This window comes from Cydia strobilella, chromosome 10 (assembly GCF_947568885.1).
Source record: "Cydia strobilella chromosome 10, ilCydStro3.1, whole genome shotgun sequence".
Lineage (NCBI taxonomy): Eukaryota > Metazoa > Arthropoda > Insecta > Lepidoptera > Tortricidae > Cydia > Cydia strobilella.
This window is the reverse complement of record NC_086050.1, coordinates 8,600,972-8,616,870: the sequence shown is the minus strand read 5'-3', so window position 1 is coordinate 8,616,870 and position 15,899 is coordinate 8,600,972. Positions and strand designations below refer to the sequence as shown.

Sequence of the window (15,899 nt, the reverse complement as noted above, 5' to 3'; positions counted from 1 at the left end):
TTGCATTAATTATTTTTATGATTTTGACCCATGTTCTTTCACTGATATGCGTTAAAATTGTTAAATAACAACCGAAACCGTCAACGCCATCTATTCGACTGTAGGCCAAAACTAGTAGCGCCCTCTGAACGAGAATCAAATTTTCTTGATTTTCGAGGCACGTTTTTTCCTTAGACTGTATCTATCTATTACGGAGTTATATCTATCTTTGGCTATAGTATAACTAATACATATACAAAAATCATATTTGTTGTATGGGGACATCCATTGTTTTAATTTTATATGTATACTTATGTAACTATTATACTTTGTTGTTGTAAGTACATGAAATACTAATACATATTATTATGTGTATATTTTTTGAACTGTCTACTTGTTACGGGCCATGACTCATGAGATAGAGCCCGCTGAAAGACAGGTCCTAAAAGATATCAGTAAAAACTGCTGATACACAGACGAACGGTTTGTCACCCTTCGGTTACGGAATCCTAAAAAAATATGCATTACTTTAAAAAACCGGACAAGTGCGAGTCGACTCGCCGACCGAGGGTTCCGTACTCTTTAGTAATTGTTGTTATAGCGTAGCGGCAACAGAAATACATCATGTGAAAATTTCAACTGTCTAGCTATCACGGTTCCTGAGATACAGCCTGGTGACAGACAGACACACGGACGAACAGACGGACAGGGGAGTCTTAGTAATAGGGTGCCGTTATGATTTTGTTAAAATTATATATTTTTTGACTATTTCAGTGAGCGGCATAACAGAGGCTCCAGTGCCCGACACAGCTCCAATTATCGACATTTTCAATCATAATCAAATTGTAAGAAACGCGACACAATCATAAATAAAGGACGCTTAGCACAAGAATTTCGTAAACTGACCTGTCTGTGCCTGTTCCTATCTCTATCGCTCGCGCGTATAATAATTATAATTATTGTACGATTTCTCGCTTACGTCCTTTCTTTAGATACCATAAACTGTAGGTACAGTCAGCATCAACAGTGGCGTATATATATACTAATAGTATATCTCTATTTGGAAACGTGTTCCAGGGTGTCAGATTTTTGGCGCATTACTTCAACCGCTGCTATTGATGCTGACTGTACCACCGTAGCATGCTTTTAACTTACAACAATAAACCTTATTGCAAATATATTAGATTCTCTCAGTCTGGTTATTGTGATAATTAGCCGCTGCCCTGTCTCGTAACCGCATCATGTGCTTCACCGTGTCAGTGGTCCAGGGGTATGAAGACCCTTTAAAAATACTTAATAGATTTATAAGAGGAGCATGGCAGTCAAAAACTAAAATAACAAATTGGTTAAAAGCTGCAAACATCGCATTAAATCGTTTCATCTAATCCCGACACCAGATCCCACTTCACACACCCCAAGTCCACATCCAGCTTATCAAGGTCGATGTTTTTGAAAGGCCTGTAATGTAAGTTAAGTAAAAGGGTTAAGGTTTTTCAAGTTCAACTAAGAATTCGCAAAGAACATAGTGATCCTACATCACCTACATGGTCTATGCCTCTATGGTTATATTTTTGGCTTTCATGTCAGTACAGACGACATCAATTAACGTCTGGTTGGTCTGAGTAAAGTGCGTTGATTGAGTTAGTAGTTTAAATTGAGATAAAACTTTTTAAAAATAAATTTAATATTGTATCGTCAATATGACCAAGTAAAGGATGACTCACGTTAGACCGGGCCGTGTCCGGGCCGGTGCTTCCGGCGCTTACTTTTCTATGACATGACAGGTGATCACGTGATGCTTTCCATAGAAAACGAAGCGCCGGAAGCTCCGGCCCGAACACGGCCCGGTCTAACGTGAGTCCTCCTTAAATCTATATTAAAGTCGCCTAATAATACCTACCCTACTAAATGGTTAAAGTCAGAAATATGGCTAATAGAGTATAGCATCGAAAAATAGATCAGTATCTGTCCATGGCGGGCGTACCGTACCAATGACTAATTTCTTGCCATTAAGGGTTAGGGTGATCCACATCTGTTCAATGGAACTATGTAGCGGATCAATTGGGTGAGGCCACGTGTCAGCAAGTCAGCATTAACACTACGTTTTATGTAAAAACCTGCGCCGCCCCCGCGCGAAAGTGCCCTGTGGCCTAGGTATGTGACGTAATTTGTACCCAGGAATCACCAGCGCCCGCTCATTTCTACAATCGGTGACAGCCGGGTGACAGTCACCATGATGTCATCATGTTTAGTACCTAGGGAACCTGCGTTAAACAAACCTGTTTAAGCGACATACTAGACATTAAATAGATTAAATTTAAACCTGCGACAGTGGCTGCCAACTCGCTGTCGGAAGAGACTACCGGCCGCTCCACGACCCGTTCTTCTAAACGTTTGACCCTGTCCTCAATGACATCCAGACGATTGCCAAATAAACTGTTCAGCTCCGCCACCTCACGACGCAGACCCACAACTTCGGCGCGTAAATAGCTAAACTCTGCGCGGAGCAAGCGCAGCTGGTCGGCGATGTCGAGCTGTTGGTCATTTGGGCTGAGACAGATTTTTACTTTACCAGCAGAGGAGGACCTGGCCTGGGGGTAGGGGCGTATAGTGTATCGCGTGTGCAGGGTTCATTTGGTGAGGTCGTGTGTTTCATGGGCTGGTTAGAGGTAGATGGCTTGTCAGATTTTTCGTGGCAATAACGGCACTTCCAGCTTGCTTGCAGCTTGCCAACGGCACTTTGGTTTTCTATAGACATTAGCGAATAGTTAGCGCTTTAACTTACACCTATTACTTCTAAACACTCCAGACAGAACCGGAGATGACAGGTTGAGCACTCTAAGAGCTTACGAGGCGCGGTTTTGCCGCCACATTTACTATGGGCACCATGTTATTTGTGTTTGGAGACATAAATTTAAAATAAGATGTAGAAATAAATAAAATATTTTCGGGAAAAAAGAAATTGAAGTTGACGTTGACGTTTTTAGTACATAATTGTTTTTGTAATGGTTATAACTATAACAACATATATGAATGGCTTTAATTATATAATATTTTATAATTTTAATAAAATGTGAAAGTTGTTTATAGTTATTAAGTTTTCAAATGTAATTCTTTTTAAGATGCCTTCTTGGATTTGCATGCTGAGTACACAGCTGAAAATGTGAAACAAACTACTGTTTACTTACATTAAGACCTGTAAACGTTACCGTTTTTTTGCAAATACTAAATTATTGTTTGTTTGTTTATTATGGTCACCTACACAGAAATAAATATACCATAGAAATCGCAAATGCATCTACTTCGCGTGTCCGAACCCCGACCAAGCGTCGAGGTTGACCGTCGCTCTTTACAGTCCACGTCGCCGGTTGTTGCAGCCGGACGTCCGTGAAAACTTAGAAAATGCTTCGTTGCATGATAATTAACTGCAACAGCCCAAAAATTGTAAGCACCCAAAGGCAAGAACATATTTCCTATCACAGATAAATAATTTTAAAATTATATTATGCGTAAATTTTGTATGAAAAAGTCGGCACGCTAGGTTTCAATACAAATCGTGGTATTTGCGTCATCTAGCGTATATATTAAATCTGTGCATTGAACAGACTTATATTGAATTGTACTATTTTTAAGTAAGGTACCTGGGTCGAATATGGCCACGTCAAGGTTTGACGCTACATATAACGCACGGTACAACAGTTAGAGTTACAAGTCAGTATTTATTTAATATCGTATTTATTTAGGTAACTTGTTATAGGCACGAAAAAACCCTCAAACGAATGGAATAGATCTTGTGATTAGTTTTTTAAAACTTGGAAAATTGGCCATATTTCCAACAGTGTATGTTAATATGGCCAGGTGATGGTCATATTAATGGTATGAACTGAACACGGAGGTAATTCTTATTTCTAAAGGAATTTAGAGCAATAAGTAAAAAGGTTTTATAGAATCTATACTTGTAAAATAAGAATAGAAAAAAAATACTCTGAACAAAAAAAAATACATTTTATACGTAAGTAAGGTGGTGTCAAAGGATAATCAACATTACTTAGCCGCCCGATACGAGATGCCAGCTCTTTTCTTCCTAAGTGTGAGAAGTAAGAAGTAGTTTCCTTCCCTATTTGGATTTATGTTCCTGTCCTTCTAAAATACATCGTCGAAGGGTTTGCCTGGGAACTGTATAGTAGTTGACAGTAGTAAAAACCTTCAGTTCTATATTTTTAACAGCTGCGATTACTAATTTTATCTCAGATTTTGTCTATACACTTTGAATTTGTTTTGAAACATAACGTGGCGCCATAATCTACAAGAATTAAGAAAAAGAAAACCAAATAAATATGTAAAAAAAGAAACAAAATCTTATAAGGTTAATACGGCCATTAGGTGGCCATATTTTTAGTTAGCCTCATAGTTCACTTCATAGATCAAAACCCAAGATATACCAAATAAAGCTTAAATATTAGCATAGAAATATTATCAACGATTATTCATGTCAAAAATTTAATGAATATTTTAAAGTAAAAGTCAATAAAATCAAAGTAATCACAAAACTTTACGAGTGAATCATTGTATCGGCGTCACGTGGTTTCACTTTGACTGCCATTGCGGGAATAGCAGGGGCGCGGGAGGGCTAGTAACGATGCCTGGGCATTACTCTTACATAGACGTTTTAACACGTATAATCAAAGTTGTAGAAGGTGCCATAGTTTTGGACGTGTAGGGGCGTGGCCATATTTTCGGGCTGGCCATACTCGACCCAGTACCTTATTAAAGAGAGAAGAGATAATGATAAAGAAAAGCAAGCAAGTCAATGTTTTTTTATTGTTAGTTGGTTATATGGATGCGATTTTATGGTTCCGTACCAAAAAGGTACAAAAGGAACCCTTATGCTGCGACTCTGTCCGTCTGTCTGTCTGTCACATTGCTAAATATTTCGAGAACTACTGAAGCTATCGATTTGAAATTTGGAATAGTTATGAACAGCGCTAACCTTAACACATTGGAAGTGTAATTTTTTATTTTTTTTATTAATTATGAAAAATACCCAATATAAAGAGGGGGCAAAAAGTCAAAGTCTAGTTACTAGGTCGAGTGGAATATCATTTGAAAGAGCTCGAATTGAACATTACAAAACATTTTTTTATTTGTTTTTCACAGTAAAAAAAAATTGACATGAAATAGAAATAGAAATAGAAATAGAAATATATTTATTTGCCATTAAATGTGGTATACAATGGTGTTACATTATTATTTATAGAGCCATACACATTTAGACTTTAAAAAGCCATGCAAATTGAAAACTTATACTAAATTTAAGTTTAATTGACATCATTATTTTAGTCAAAACATGCATTATTAACCTAGTTATAAAGCCATTAGTTATTAACGTGGACTGTTACTAACAAATTATGAAGTGACAGTTAATTAACTAAAAATTCCTTCAGACTGTAGTAACATTTGTCGACAAGGAAAGAGTACAGTTTGTTTTTAAATTTATTGAGTGGTAGCTGTTTAAGCTCATCAGGCAGTCTATTAAATATTTTAACGCACATTGCATAACAACTTTTATTTTTCATGACTGTATGCATATTAGGGAGTACTAGTCTGTCAGGATATCTAGTGTTAAAATGTGTTATATCTCTTTTTTTGACGAATATATCGGGGTGCAATTTAACAAATACACAAACTTCGTATATATAAATCGAGTGTACAGTTAACAATTTCAATTTAATAAAAGAACTTACACAAGATGTTCTTTGACGCATGTTGCATATTGCTCTAATGCATTGTTTTTGTGCTATAAGGGCATGATTTACATATGACGAATTTCCCCACATCAATATACCGTACCTTAAATTGGATACAACATAAGCATGATATGCCATTATAGCGGTTTTCATATCAGTTATGCGTGTCAATCGCCATAAAACATATACAAATCTATTAATTTTTGAGCATACCTTATCCACATGCGTTTTCCAAGTACATCGATCATCTAGGGCAAACCCTAAAAACGTAGTGGTATCACATTCTACGAGAGTCTGTCCATTATAGGCTATATGCAGTTTCTCCTTCTTTCCTCTTCTATTAATAAATTGGATATACTTTGTTTTATCAATATTAACTTGTAAATTATTATCATTTAACCATTTAATTATGTCAGCAATTGCATTATTAATAATATTCTCATAATTTTCATTATCCCTATCGCAAATAACAATTGAGATATCGTCCGCAAATAAGCTACAACTGTGATTTGTAATTAGAGGCAGATCGTTAATGTATAGAAGGAACAATAAAGGTCCAAGTATAGTCCCTTGAGGTACTCCGACCCTATTACATAACATGTTTGATCTCTAATTCTGTTGCATTTTGTCATCGTCTGCACCTAATATTTCAACTATTTGGCGTCGATTGCTGAGATAGCTCTCAATCCACGAGTTTACCAGTCCTCTCATGCCATAGGCTTCACATTTTTTTAGTAATAACCTGTGCGATACATGGTCAAAAGCTTTGCTCATATCAAAGAAAATGGCAACAGTTTTGTGACCCTTATCTACATTATCAACTATCTTGTTTATTAAATTAAACGTGGCCAATGTGGTGGATTTACCTTTTTGGAACCCATTTTGGTGGTCACTTATTATTCCACTTATTTTAATAAATGACAACAGCCTTGTATACATTGCTTTCTCCAAGATTTTAGCGAAAATTGGTATGAGCGTAATTGGTCTATAGTTTCCAGGAAAGTTTTTGTCTCCTGCTTTAAAAATGGGTTTAACAATGGAAATCTTTAGCTTGTCAGGAAACACCGCCTGTTGAAAGGTCATATTGATTAAGTGTGAAAGTACAGGGGCAATAATGTCACTTGTTAACTTAACTATATGTGTAGGGACGTCATCATAGCCAACACCCGTTCTTTCTCAGTTTTTTTATTATATTAACTACTTCTATTGGGTCAATAGGGAAAATGAACATGTTAGAATTGTTGAATTGAAGAGAATATTCATATGGATTAGCATTATTATTAAAATTAGAATTATTATGAGTGGTGTCAATGAAAAAATTATTAAATACATTTGCAATGTCACTTGGTTTATCTATGATTTGATTATTATCTGTAATTTTGTCAATGAGTTTATTCCTCTTATTTAATTTACCTGCGTCTTTATTTATGATTTCCCAACTAGTTTTCGAGATATTCTTAGCATTATTTAGCCTTGCCATATTATCTAACTTTTTAGATGTTAATATACACTTTTTTAACAATTTTTTGTATTTATTATAGTTCAATTTATTTTCAGTTGTCTTGTCCTTGTAAAACCTATATCTTAGTTGTCGTTTGGTCTTTAAAGCATTTCTCAAACCCTTAGTAATCCATTTAGTACAATGCCGTGTTTTTTTAACTCTGACTTTACAAATAGGAAACGACAAATTAAATAATAACGTATATACATCATAAAAATTGTTAAAAGCAACATTAGCGTCCGGTTCAGAGTACACGTCATTCCATGAGAGACATGTCAAAGTGTGACGAAACTTTTCAACGAGTTCGTGGCTAAAGTCTCTTTTCTTGACATATTCATATGGAGAGGGAATATATTTTCCAGGCTTCAGTATTCTAAGTATTTGCCCTGTGTTATGATCAGACAGATCTAATGGAAGCACTTCACCTACTGCGTCAGAAACATTTGATAATATCTGATCAATGCAGGCATTTTGTCTCGTGGGTAAATTGATATGGGCTTTAAAATTGTAATTTTGGATGATGTTGTTAAAATCATCTAATTGATGAGACGGCTTCAAAAAATCAATATTAAAATCGCCCGCTATGATAATGTGTAACAATTTTTAACAGAGCGTCTAATTTACTTAAAAATAAAATATGACTAGGGGAAGAGGGGGGACAGTGGATCAGTTTTTGTTTTGAGGCACACAGCCCAGCAAAAACACATTTTATGTCCGTTTTTTTTTACTCATATTAATAAGGGGTTATTAAGGCATAAATAAAATGCGCTATAGAAGGCACATAGGTGGAATTTTAGACCACAGAGTGCCTTTAAGAAAAAATGGGAATTGGTCCACTGTTCCCCATGTCTGGGGAACCTTGGATCAGGGCATTGGGAACTATGGACCATAGGGGGAACAGGGGATCATATGTATTAACTTACATAAAATACCGTCATAAATCAACAAAAGTTATGTTTTATTATGGAAAATATAAATTCAGAAAAGAAAACTTAAAGACAATACTCTATGTCATAAAAAATTATACTTAACGTTAATTTTAACATTACTTATTACAATCTGTAATATAGGCACTAATTTCTTCCAACAACATAAAATCACAGCAATCAGGCAGCCTTATAGGCAGTTTTTAGTTTCACTAGTTTACAAATAATCATACAAATATAATATAATCAGTCTAGGTGAGGTAGCCAGTTTCCTAGGTTTACATAATCAGTCTAGGCTAAGTAGCCAGTTACCTAGGGTTACAAATCAACTATTAAAAATTATTACAAACGACTTTACCAATCAAGCCTTACGTATTGACAATAATGATACCTATCGCTAAAGTCTAGGTATGGTAGTCTATTAAATGTGGGTAGGTACCTTAGATTCCTAGACTTTAGCGTACGTCAATACGACTAAAGTCGTAACGAAATACGTAATACCCTTGCTGTCTTTTCGTTTGCCCCGCAAAGGACGGCTGAGCGAATATCATTTTTATATCACTTATCGCTACAACTGCCAAGTCAGGTACATTTGGCATTCGAAATGTATTCATTTGTTTAGCGCATTTGCGTAAAAAACTAACTTCAGCCTCTTTATTTATCAGTCTTAAAACTTTTCCGACGTAAAAGACATCCTTATTTTTATTCAATCGGAAAATTACTAGTATAAATTGTCCTTCTTGCGGCATATTTTCTAATGGCCGAAAATTGTTCGAGTCAATGATATTACTATCAGAGCTGACTTCTTCCTCCAATGAGCAATCTTCATCAGAATGGAGACTTATATTTTCCACGTCTTCTTCGCTCGAGTCGCTCTGAAGGACTTTTCTTTTTGTGGCTTTTGTTACCTTTGTCTTTGTCTTATTTTTAGCCAATTGCCTAGCTTCTATTTCATCCTTATTTGGTGTATCCGTGGCAATCATTGATTTGCCTTTGCGTCGTGGTTTTCTGTTGATTCCTGTTTTTCTAGGACCTGCTTTAGGCAAGCCTCGCATTTCAAACGGACTGATGAACTGGCTGGATGTTCCTGGTTTATTTAAAATCATTGGTGTTTGTGGTGGTGGTGTTGCAGGTTTTTCGTCATTTTTACGGGGCGTTATTGGCAATGACTCTTCTTGGATATGCATCTCAAGTTGCACGGTAGTAATAACTGTTTCTGCATGCTCAGATATTGAGGAGCTTGAAGATCGGCGCCGGCGTTGCTCGGAAATAGAGTTGTTACTAGCAATTTCAAAACTGAATTGGCCATCATTCCGGGCTTCTGCATTTTCATTTACATGTGTTATAGGGTTGTCATTTTCCAGTGGTCTATCAGACACCTCACTTGGGGCAAAGTCAACATCGGTGAAGATATCTCTATTATATGGAAAAATACCTGTATTTTCAAAGGAACTGCATATATTGGCGGGTGTCATGGATTTTATGTGCGCTTCCTTTACGCATTCAGCGACGTTGTATATTGAAAATGTTTGGCCAGGGTGCCGCATCATCCAGTTGTCCACTGCTGCGTTGTACGCAGTTTTAAACGGCTTGAATAGAGCAACATCTAGTGGCTGTAGTTTCCCAGTGGAATGCGGTGGCACTGTCAACACTGTAACGCCGTTATCTTTAGCTAAATTTAAAGCTTGTAGACTTATATGGGCTTCATAGTTGTCCATTATCAAAAGGCTGGGATTGTCTTTGCTACTTTGAGTTATGGCGATGAAATGTTTCATTGTAGCTATGAACAATTCCGTATTCATCCACCCAGACTGACTAGCTAAGCCTAGAGTTCCAGCTGGGGCACCGGTTATCATGTGGTCCTTAAAATGAACTCGTGGAAATATCATAACCGGTGGCAACGCATATCCGGTGGCATTGATAATGCAACAAGTTGTTACCAGTGTTCCTTTTTCAGCGCTCGTTACTTTGCTGACTTGCTTTTGACCTTTCGGGGCTAGCACCCTTGCAGACTTTTGTACAGTGACAGTATTGGTTTCATCTAAGTTATACACCCTTGTCCCGTTGCCAAAGTTCGCATTTCTAGACATTGCCTCTCTTAAGTTGTCGAAGAAGATGTTGACATTGTGACGATTAAAGGCAGTTGCCCGACTAAGGCTACACCCTTCTGGTGTTCTCAGGCTTAGCACCGTATGCCTTTTACGGAAACCATAGAACCAATCGGTACCAGCAGCTTGAGCTTTGTGCCAATTTTGGGGTATTTTCAGATTATTTGTACAAGCTAGTTCATACGCTAGCATGCGCACATCATTTGGGGTTAAACCGTAGAACATTTGACTACATTTAATAAGGTATTCTACTAACGTCAGTTCCTGTTCGGCTGAAAATACTTTATTCACAGCATAATTGGGAGTGAATCTCATCCTTTCTTTAGGCACCTCAGTAGCTTTTTTAAAATAACGATGTAAGGTTGAATATGGTATGCCAGTTAATTCGGCCACTTTCCTCTTTTTGTTGCCTTGGTTGATAAGGTTTATAGCATTCTGCATTTGCTCTTCAGTGTGGAGACCTATGCGTGTCTTTCTTACGTGTGTTCTGGGCATGATGATACCTAAAAACAAGTTTATAATTTAGTTTCCGAATAATAAATTGTCATGGGGAACATTGGACACTCAAGGGGAACACTGGACCAATATCCACTGCTCCCCACAAGGAGATGGCCCATTGTACCCCAAAAACCGTTACAGTAAGAATAATTCACCAAAAAAATTAAATATGTATTAATACACTCAAAACACCAATGAGCACAATTTGCAATCACAAAATAACAGGATAAAACAAAAACACATTCAATAACACGCGTGAATTTGCCTACAAACATTTTCAAAAAATATGTAAAATAAATTTTACGTACTGTGTTGTTCGACCGGCAGCCATAACGCACCCTCCTTGTGCCTGAGCTCGCGGGCGACTGGCGCAGTGCGGGGCCTGTCGAGACGAGTTTACAACCACGCGTCGGCGTTTCTATGTGTGCGTAAACGATGGCGCTAGATAGTTTTATTCACTGTTCCCCGTGATCCACTGTCCCCCCTCTTCCCTACAATTCGGAATCCTATAAATACAAATTACGATACAATTTAGATGTTTAATTTCTACAAACCTCAAAGTAAAATTCTGTTTTTAATTCATTAAGAAAGTTAAGAGGCTTCGTTTCCAAATGATTTCTACACAAGATGCAAGTTCCTCCTCTTCTTTTTGACCTTGAGAAATATGCTGCTAATTCAAAACCCTCAATGTTAACATTTGCTTCGTCTCCTGTTCGGACGAATGTCTCAGACAAGCATATTACATCTATATATTTACCATTGCAGGCATACAAATCTTTTAAAGTTAGTTCAAGCAAATCTTTTTTGCCTAATAATCCTGCAATGTTTTGATGTAATATTACAAAGGTGTTAAATTTACAGTCGAGATTCTCTGAATCGAAATCTTTAGGCTCGAAAAAAACTATCATCAGTTTGTGTACTATTAGATACATATTTCGAATGCAGAAGTGGTGTATTTAATTTTTGACTGTGTAAATCATCTTCCTCGGTTAAAAGGGAACTGTTATGATATTCTTTATCATTATAGCAATCTATTGTTAACATTTGAAGAAAAATGTAAAAAGAATACCGTCCCCCCCCCCTTATCTCCGAAGTTAACCAACTATTTTTTTTGAAATTTTTACATAATAATAACATTATCACAAATATTACAGGAAAAATGTAATCACGCCTCTATCTTAAAAACTTTTTTTTAATTATCAAAAAACATATTCTAATTTAATTTGCAATTAAAGCCCATTTGCGGGTGTTTGTTATAAGTACTTGAAATGTCTATGAGATTACACTTAAAATACCTTCTTTGAAATAAAACAAAAATTGTTGAAATCGGTTCACATGATAAATAATTAAGTATCCTTGAAAAACCAACATATATATAGGTCGCGCAAATTAGTTAGCCAATTTGCCGATAGATGGCGCTGTACACAATTACGCTTAGTATACTTCTGGTCAAGTCTGTCGTGTTTACTTACATTTACTTACATGAGAAAATCGAAAGCTCGGTGCGCGAGTTAAACGAGCTCGTACTTGACCGGCTTTTTTAATTAATGTAATGTCCAACGATACTAATTCCAATAAACTATAGATGGTAATTGTAATTTATCAGAAAGTTGGGAGCACTGACAGTATGCCCTTGATCGTATAAGGTTATTCAGCCAATAGGAAACAACAGCACAAACGTATGAATACCAATAAAACGCCTTGACATTGTTTTAGCTTTTCCGTAAACATCGTTGGAAGCAAAATGACATGGTGCGAAAATGCTTGGTTACGGCAGTCACATCACGCGTTCCATAAAGTTTTCCCTATCCGTATCTCTAGAGAAGAGCAGGGGGCCTAGCCAAAAATGACAATCGTTTGCAGGAAACGAATTGAAACGCAGAATACGTATGGAAATGATAGCGATTCGTTTAGTTTATCATCTTGGCTAGGCTCCTGAGGGAGCTACTCGTATAGCTATACCTCAATCTTGCGCAGCGCGTTGGTACTATCACCTCGAAGAAAAAAAAATGCGTAGTAAGCTGGTGCTGGTATCTTTCCGTTTACGCATATAGCTTTGACCGGTTTTATAGACTTAATAATTATATAGTTAGGGCCATTTGCTCTTACCACATTTGACGGACTGATTATGATTAACATCAATCAGCAGTGAACTATGAAAATTACTTAAATACGGTATTAATACAGTGACAGAGGGTTTGTAGTACAGGTAATATAAGACTAAATATGGCCATTTGGCGGCAAAATATGTACATCCATGAAACTTTGTTTTTTATCTTTATCTTGGAACTAGATATGAGGATCTGCTGAGTCCTATCAACATTTAGGGTTCTGACCCCCTTTTCGGGGGGTATGGTCCGGGGTTCATTTAAAAAAATGCACAGTTTACAAACTGGGCATGTGAGGTGTCATTTTCGTGTATTTGTTTGCGCTAAATCGAATGAGACCATATTCATACTTATAGGATCAATATTTTGCGAGATATGTATGGTTTTTGTTGAAAAAAATAAAAAATCAAATATTTCAAGTTAAAGTAGGTTTTAATCAACACAACAATTGGAAAACTTTTATTTATTTATTTAATCTTTATTGCACAAAAGAAAATCCAATCGTACAAAAGATGGACTTAATGCTATAAGGCAAGGCAGTCAACCTTTGGACAAAGCAGATTTTTTATAGGCGGTGCAACATCATGTTGTAATATAAAAACAAAGAACATACTTCAATTACACCACTCATTTATTTGTGCCATGAGCACGAATATTTGTGCCTGAGTCATTGGTGTTTTCATTATATTTAAATATCTATATATTATATACATCCTTGTCTAAGTACCCACAACGATGACTTAAATTATAAACTCTAATCTCCATTCTGCCATTCTGCCTGAAAAAAAGAAGTTTTTAAATGCAAATTTGTTTGGACACTGTCTAATTTTAACAGGAAGACTATTCCAATCAATGAATATAATACTCACTAATTCCAATGGTGTCTACCTGAATAAAGAATGAATTGGACGTGTAACCTGTTCGGTGAGATGGTATAGACAGGGAAAGGTTGCCAGCAGTGTGAAGTTGACGAACGCGAGAAACTCCATAGAAGTTGAAGAATTATAGATAAGTAAGAAGTACAGATATTCGGGCAATTGAACACCGTTAATGACAGAAAAGAGGGTGTAAAGCATGCAAATGTTGCGACAACTCGTATAGGAAACCAGCGGAAAGAGGAGACATGATCGTATTTACAGAGACAGAAAATAAACCGATGTAATTATTTAGTTAATGATCTAACTTGCACACTAGGTACAATATGTACCTAATATCAACTATGAACATGTTTATGTATGTATGTATGTATAAACTTATTATTGTACCAAAACACAGAACACAAATATGGCATAGAAATAGGCAGTACAAAGGCGAACTTATCCCTTTACGGGATTTCTTCCAGTTAACCTTTGAGTAGATGAGAATTGATGAAGAACGGTAGACAAATATAGCACTGCGTACAATAGACTAAAGGAAAGTCAATAAATTTATAAAAGAGGGCTAAAATAAATAAAATAAGATAAAAATTAGAAGTTACAGTATAACAAATATATATATACATCTGAATAGCTATCAATGGAAAACTCTTTACTGACGAAACTTAAAAAATAAATAAAATTTGGAGGCAATGAAGAATTTTTTACACAGGTTTAGCAATTAAATTTATTTATTGAATATCTCAAAAACCGTAAGAGTTAAAACACTAGTTTCTTAGAGAAATTAACTTTATTCAACCTGAAGAATCTCCCCTTCAAATTAACGGAAATAAAAAAAAAACACGGTGTATATATAATACCTACGTTATATATGATAAATATACATCTATAGTCACAAACAGTTAATTCTGGTCTGATAGCCACAGTTTCTTTAACTGCCCCTTAAGCGATGCAGCGGACCGCGATTTCCTTAAGGAGGGAGACAATTCATTCCAAAGCTGAACCGCTCGTACCGCAAAAGATTTACCATACGCACTAGATTTGTGATGAGGTGTTGCCAGTGCAAGATTTGCACTCGATCGAAGGCGATGGCCACTACCATCTGCCATAAATTTGAATTTTTGTGAGAGATACACAGGAGAAGAAGGAATAAAAAGAACATTAAAAAGAAGAGAAAGAATATGCAGATCCCTGTGACGGCGGATGGGAAGCCATTTAAGTTGAGTACGAAATGTTTAGTTATTAATATTAAATTTATTCTTCATGTTCTCCGAAATCACTCAGTTCATTGTCATCGTTGGTTTATTATTTATATTACTTGATATAGTACATTTCATTGCTAGGGCGGAAAGTATGTCATCACTTCACGAGTACTGAGATATCTTGCCACGAGCCGCAGCCGAGTGGCAAGACTCATTTCCGAACGTGTATCGAACGACGTTTTTTAATACAGTTGCGAAAAAATAAGAAAAACAACAAGTAAGGAATTTGAAACTTTTATATTATTAATTCTGTGACATCATTGACATTGACATTATGAAGAGGTGTTTTTTTAGCTGGGTGTTATTATTATTGAACCCACTTCAATGAAAGTTTTTTTTTTAAAATGCATGTTCTATAAGACGGAAACAATTGTAAATATAAAACATGTACTATTATTACCCAAATATCGTTAATTACGATTATTTGTGTATCGTACATTTATAAAAACAATATCGAATGTTGCCTTTGGAAACTTAAAGCCGAAAGAAAAAACGACTCGCCTTTGACAGGCGTTCCGTTCCATTCAGACAACTTATTAAGAACGGTTTTTTAATATTCAATATTAATAGCCTATATAGATAGATAGCCTCGATAGAGAGTATCATTTCGTTCCATTTGGAGTTGAAACTCTAGGTCCATGGGGTCCCAGCGCGCATAAGTTGTTTGCAGAAATCGCGAAGCGTCTGTTTGACGTAACTGGTGACCGAAGAGCTGGCGGCTTTCTCGCACAACGTATCAGCATTGCGATACAGCGGGGAAATGCCGCCAGCATCCTTGGTACAATGCCTCAAGGGCCTATTTTAGATTTAAACTAGTTATTAATTTCGTTTACGTAGTACCACTGTATATATCTTGTAAAACAGAATAAAAAATAGACGTGTTATAATGATGAAG

General features: G+C 36.2%; 1 protein-coding gene across 1 annotated transcript in view; it reads right to left on the bottom strand.

The window, feature by feature from the left end:
• Positions 1–3,190: 3,190 nt before the first annotated feature.
• LOC134744704 (ubiquitin-like FUBI-ribosomal protein eS30 fusion protein) overlaps positions 3,191–15,899 on the bottom strand; it is a 105,603-nt gene continuing 92,894 nt past the window's right edge. Inside the window, exon 6 of the mRNA XM_063678620.1 lies at positions 3,191–3,204. The gene's annotated coding sequence lies outside the window, so the exon portion shown is untranslated. The remainder of the gene's footprint in view (positions 3,205–15,899) is intronic.